Here is a 6,704-nt window from a genome sequence, read left to right on the forward strand (position 1 = left end):
TAGCTGAAATTTAGCAGTCACATTACCTACTACTTCCATTTTCTCTCCTTTCCAAGCCTCATTTTTGTTTTTCTAATTTTTTGTCCTTCTTGTAGTTATATTTCTTTACTGTAAAATCATACAGATCTCTACTTTTAGTCCATAATTGTTAAACAGTATCTACTAATACCTTGCTATGTAAGAAGAGGAAGTTAACTAATATATGGCTTCTCTCCTCTGTTTTTCCTCTTTCTTACTTTTGTCAGTTATGACATGAAGTAGACATTTTCAGGGTTCAATGATTTACAACATTCATGTTCTGTAACTAAACTTAACTCTCTTGAATATTTAGCCTACTCTTCATTCTAAAGATAGGTAACTAATGAAAACAATGTTATGAATAGGTAAAATATATCTCTAAATAAACAATACTATAATTCGACAAAAGAAAAGAAATTCAATTCTATTTCATGAAATTTGTCATTCAGATAAGAATTTTCTACATGTCTAGCTAAAGAGAATTCTCTTATACTCAAGTATTTGCTCAAAATTATTTCAAATTACATAAATAATTTTAATATATTTTCAGCTTATTTCAAATTACATAATTTTAATATATTTTAGTTTTTAAAAAAATGTTATTTATTTATTTTAAAGATTTTATTTATTTATTTAACACAGAGAGAGCACAAGTAGGCAGAGTGGCAGGCAAAGGGAGAGGAAGAAGCAGGCTCCCCACTGAGCAGAGAACCCGATGAGGGGCTTCATCCCAGGACCCTGAGATCATGATCTGAGCCAAAGGTAGACACTTAACTAACTGAGCCACCCTGGTGCCCCAGGTTTTGTTTTGTTTTTTAATTTTAAATGTTTTCCAGAGTTCTATTCTTTTGTTTGTTTCTTGTTGATTAAGAAAACATATGAAGATCTTTATTTTCCTAATCACACAATCTACTAATTAAACCCACTTTCTTCCTGCAAATATTCTTGCTGTTCTAATTGTGTAATAATCAGGGCAGGTTAAATATTCACTATATTAAGACCATGAATGTGTCCCCAGACCTACTTCTTTCCCTAGGTCTGGTTTTATAAATGCTGGTGATAAACAAAGTCTGATTTATATGATGCATCCTATGTGGGAAATGTCTGTGACTCTAGGTACCTGATCATTCTTGAGAAATGACAGCACAGCTAATATAATATCTTTTGAAGATAACCATTACTAATTTAATGATTACCAGTTGCCATTAAATGAATTATGAAAAAAAAAACCCTTTCTTGTTGCAGACCACTTTCTGAATTCACTTTTCGGTCTAGTTTGGATCTACTGCTTTCCAGGCCTACTGCACGTTGTCATCTCTGGTTTTAACTATCTGGTTTCCTACTTTATAGTTCCTACTGGCCTTGTATTAAATCTTTTTATATCTCGGATGTATTTACCATTTTGTTCAAATATATATTCAAGAAAACTTTTTTAAATAAGTATCTATGAGACATAAAATATCTCTGTCTGGTTTTTTTTAAACAAACAATTGGATTTGGAATTACGAATTAAAGATCATTTAACTCTGAACTTTGAAGGCAAGGCCCCATTACCATCAAGCTTGGTATGGGTGGTAGCCAAATGTGATCCCAATCTGAGCTCTTATTCCTTTGGAAGCAACTTGTTTATTTTTTCCATTCTGAAAGCTCATGTAATTTCTCTTCAGATTCAGAAATTTTGCCATAATACTCTTAGGTTCAAATCTTTTTATCCCATTATATTTGATTCTTAGCAAATTCTTTAATATAAAAAATGGCTTAAGATCATTGAAATTATATTCTTATTTTATAATTTTTATAATTTTATCATTTTTCTCTTAAAATTTCTGTATTGTTTTAATTCCAGAATTTCTATTTAATAGATGTAGGAATACCTACCTTGATCCTTTGTATTCCTTAATTTCTCTCATTTTCTCCATATTCTGGGACAGTTCATCATTCTGTCCTTAAGGATGAACAATTTGATTTAAATCAGATCTATTGTATTATTTAGCCATTCTATGGAATTTTATAGATTTTAGGAATCACATTTGAAATTTCCAAGAAAGTTTAGCTTTATGTAATTACTTTTTCTTCGATTGCAGTATTTACTTTTTATTGATCATCCTAATTTTTAAAGTTCTCTTTTGTTCCTTAAAATGTCTCTGGTTCTTTTTTCTATTTTGTTGTTGTTGTCAGTTCTTCTTTTTATTCATCTTTTCTCTTGCTCGCTGTTGCATTCCTCAAAAGTTTGATATTTGATGATTCTTGGTTAGACAAATTCGTATTTATGAACGAGGTCCTCAGCAGCTAAGTAAAGAGAGATGGCAAAGGTATTCCCTGTAGGTTTGTGGATCTGTTTCTCTGAAGTCCTGTCCTCTCTGTGGGAAAGGTGCCTATAGCATTTGTGTGGCACATCGAATGGCAGGCACCGCATCAAGGTGACCCAGGGCAATGGTTAAGGACATGGGACTCTTGAACCACACTCTGTACATGTCTCAGCTCTAGTACTTTCTAGCTGTGAACTTAGGCAAATTACTTAATATTTTTGTGCCCTAGCCAGTTTCCCTATCTCTTAGATGATGATAATATTGTGACCTACCACAGGGCTGTTGTGAGAATGAAATGAAATAATTTAATTGACATAAAGAATTAGGGAAGTATTGGCAATATTATTAGGAGCCAGGGGATGCCAAGAGCAGTCAGATCAGGTAGGGGCTCATCACATATGAAAATAAGAAGGGCAATATCAGGAATAGAGCAGCTGGCAGCATTGTCTCGCCTTTGATCCTCAACTGTCCCCACCCTTGTTAAGTTTACTTTGTTACTTTGATCTTTTTTGCTTCTCTCTTAAGCAAAAACACTCACGGCAGTTTTCCCCCAGGCAAACAATGTAGTTTCTACAGGAAGCAGTTTTATGGGTTTATCCTGGGACAAATGCTAGGCACCCCTTCCCCTGTTTCTGGGCGCCTATAGGAGAGGAGGTGCCACCTGGTGAAGCTATTTGATAGGCAGTCACTAGTTATCTTGATTATGGGCAAATACTGTATTTTTTTTCTGTAGCTGCAGTTCTGGCTTTGAGCCTCTTTCAAGCCCACTAGGGAGAAGAGCTCCTGCTTTTGCTGATCATATTTTAGGCTTCAACCTCTTCTGCTTTGGTTTCTCAGTCAATATAATTGCATCCAATTATAGATTGCTCTAAAGAATCAATTTCTCTGATGTGCTAATGAGAGATATTTTTGTTTTCAGGGTTGCTTACAATGTACATCTATGCATCCTTGCTACCATTTCATAGTTAGGAAGAGGAAAAAAAAAAAAACCATATGTTCAGTGTTCCATCTTTAACCAGAACTCCTACACAGATGTAAACTTAGGCAAAAATACATTGCTCCTTAAGAACAAAAATAACATTTTGATAATTATAAGATTTTTTTGTTTCCAGTTTATAGTAACACCCCCAAATAAATGTATTTATTTCTTCTTTGTCATTTCTTTTTTACCATAGAAGTATATGATTTTAAGACTTATCTTTCTGCACTCATTATAGTGTGAGAAATTATGATGCCCTCATAAAACAACTTATAATTCTGAAAATAGTGTCAATTACTTTTTGCTGTTTACCCAGCTGAAAATAGTGTCTAAAAACATCTTTGAATTTAACTGAAAAGATGTGTGATTGACAAAATCAGATGTTATCTGTAATCCATTTCATTCTCTGGAGAAGATATTATCATTGTGGAAAGTTCATATAGGAAGATACCAGGAGAAAGATAAAAAACAAAACGAAACAAAACAAAAAAACCCTGGGATTTCAACCCTTCAAGAGAGGATCCATGACTCCATATAAGATAAAATAAATCTTTGGTACTAAAATAAATAAACAATTAAGCCGACCACTGAAGATCTTAAAAATACAGAGGGCAGGGTGAGAGTGAGTGCTAGCAAAGTGAACTTTGCCTCTCTGTTCTATGCATGTTGTCAGCAAATATTATTACATCTGAATCTTACCAGTGAGTCAGTGATATCTGGGTAATGTCTCCTTGTCACTCTGCATCATGTTCTCACTTTAGGAATCAAAGGCAAAGATAGCATGCATTTCCAGAATCACTGGAAATTACCAAATGTTATATAAGTAGCAGTATACACACACACACACACACACACACACACACACACACAAACACATTATCGCATACTTTTACTATAGTAAATAATCATACAGAAGTTAGTTTGCCATATTACAAAGAAAGAGCTTTGCAATATTCAGGAGACATTTTCTTTCATGTGCGCCTCCCCTTAGCACACACGCCTTGCCACTTAAGAACAAAATCATTGTTCCCATGAAGAATTCAAATGAGATTAACTATTTTTTTTTTTTTTTAAGATGAGTTAATTGACCGTTTCTGGTTACAAAGGATTAATGGTGCTGGACAAGCATAAAGTAGATTCAGTCAGCTGTGGAAACTTTTTCAAACAGCCCTGCCTACATAGAGAGCCAGCCACTGAAGCTTCTCCCCTCCTCTAGCCCTTTAAACAGGCACTGACCTTTACTGCAAAAACTCAATGTGGGTGGAGGGCTGATGCATTAAAAAAACAAAAACAAAAACAAAACAGGATCAATTCAACAAAAACATGTCCAATTGTGCCAGAGGTGGAAGTTTCATCTCTATTCCATAATTATGGTCAAGTGGTTTAAGTGAGCTTTATGAAAATAAACAAATACCAATATCTCCACATTAATCAAACTTGGGGTGGGGGGTGGGGCAGAACTCCAGGTGTTGCTAATTATGGTGCTATAATTCAAGATATTCAGGCATATAGAGGATTATAGGAAGCAAAATTATCAAGTAAGTACATTAAATGGACAAAGATTTCTGTATTGTATATGTACAAACTTCGATTTATAAAACTTTGTAGTCTGTATATTTAGAATCTAAAATGAAATACAAACAGTGCTGTTTTTGAGACCGTACTTTCCCACTGCACAAGGCAAATTAGGCATCTTTTAATTGTAGTGGTATTTGCTCTGCTCAAAGAAATTAAAGTTTTCATCCACTGATTCATTTGACATAAGCATGCTTCAGTGAGCAAAGTGAAATGGAGAAAGGAGAGGAAGAGCAAGGAAGAGAGGAGCGTTCAAAGGAGTATTTGACAGTTTATCAAGGGGCAGGAAAGTTACCTCATTTTACAAACACACAGACACACACGCACACTTAGACATCCTACCAAACAACCATAAAAACTATGTAACCTCTTTCTTTCCCTTTCCCTCCATCCTTCCTCCCTGCCAAATTAAGATTATTATTCCTGAAAAAAAAATTATTTAGGTCAACTAGTTAATCCTTTGTAAACTATACTCAAGGAACTGGACAGGGAAGACAAGAAAAAATAATTTTCTAAATGCATACTACTATGAAATATTCTATGTTGTGTATATGCACACGTTCTGAAAGTGCCCTCTCTGTGAGGGCTTCAGGTTTGTATGAAGAGCGAAGCACGCACGGCATCTTCCTGCTTCTGCTGACAGTAAGAATAACTCTTAACAAAGCAAATGTTCTGCTGATGTCGGAGAAATCTAAGAGAGATTGACATTTTGCTCTGGAAAAAAAGGGAAGATGTGGATTATTTTTCTGATTTTGTGTCAGCATATCTGTGAGGAATCCACTTATAGGGGCTCATGCCTTTAATGGCTCGAAATAGAACATCTGGGGTTGTCTATCACATTTTATTATACAGACAGCTATCAATCACATGAAAGAATTACACCTAGTAAAGGTTTATCTGTGGACAGACTGATAAAATCAATTCCTTGGAGGTCATTAAATCTGCATATGCAAGAGGTACATCGTTGGACAGAATTGCATTAGAGTTATCATCTGGTTTTGCATATACTAATTAAAAAAATAGCAACAATAACAGCTGATGTTTACTGAGAACTTACTTTGTGTCAAGCACTGTGTAAAGTGCTTTAAATGCCTCATGTCACTTCGTCTTCAAATCCACCCTATGGGGCAGACACTATTATATTCCTCATTGTTGATAATGAAACACAACTAGAGTGGGTAGTAATTTGCATGAGCTCAGGCAGGCAGTAACTGGCAGGACCAGGATGGGAACTTGGACCCTTTCCTCCCAGTGCCTGCATTCTAATAGACTGCATAATACCATGTCCTAGTAAATTTTGGCCAAGTTATTTTACATCCCTCTCTAAAAGACACTATAGTTTTTATAATTTGTCATAGAGGAGTTCGCGCTGAGGATTTTGCTATCTCAGTAAGACCTAAAGCTATATTGAGTCCTCGCTACAGAGGATAGCCCTAAGAAGTTCCAAGTATTGAATAATGTAGGCAATTGTCAAATCACTATGAAATTAATTAATCACACCTGAAATTAATATATCATTGTATGTCAAGTATACATCAATAACAAATTTTTAAAAATGCATCAAATAAAATGAGATTAGTTGGTGGGTGGATAGAGGGATGGTTTGATGGAAAGCTGTGACAAAGCAAATTTAGTAAAACATTAATTTTAGGATCTGGATGATGCATAAATGAGGATTCACCTAAAAACTTTTTAGTTTGAAAATGTTCTTAGTGAAATTTTGGGAGAAATGAAGTTACTGGGGTGAGGACATTGAGCAAGGAAGCCACCAAAAAAGCTCCCCAAAGAAATGGATTTTGAAGAACAATCTGAGAAAGGGCAGA

General features: G+C 34.8%; 1 non-coding gene across 1 annotated transcript; it reads left to right on the plus strand.

The window, feature by feature from the left end:
* The first annotated feature begins 951 nt into the window (after positions 1-951).
* Positions 952-1,083, plus strand: LOC118528323 (small nucleolar RNA SNORA72). The gene has a single exon (XR_004913570.1). It is a non-coding gene; the product is annotated as a small nucleolar RNA SNORA72 (small nucleolar RNA).
* Positions 1,084-6,704: the final 5,621 nt, after the last annotated feature.

The sequence above is a fragment of the Halichoerus grypus genome, chromosome 11, assembly GCF_964656455.1.
Source record: "Halichoerus grypus chromosome 11, mHalGry1.hap1.1, whole genome shotgun sequence".
Lineage (NCBI taxonomy): Eukaryota > Metazoa > Chordata > Mammalia > Carnivora > Phocidae > Halichoerus > Halichoerus grypus.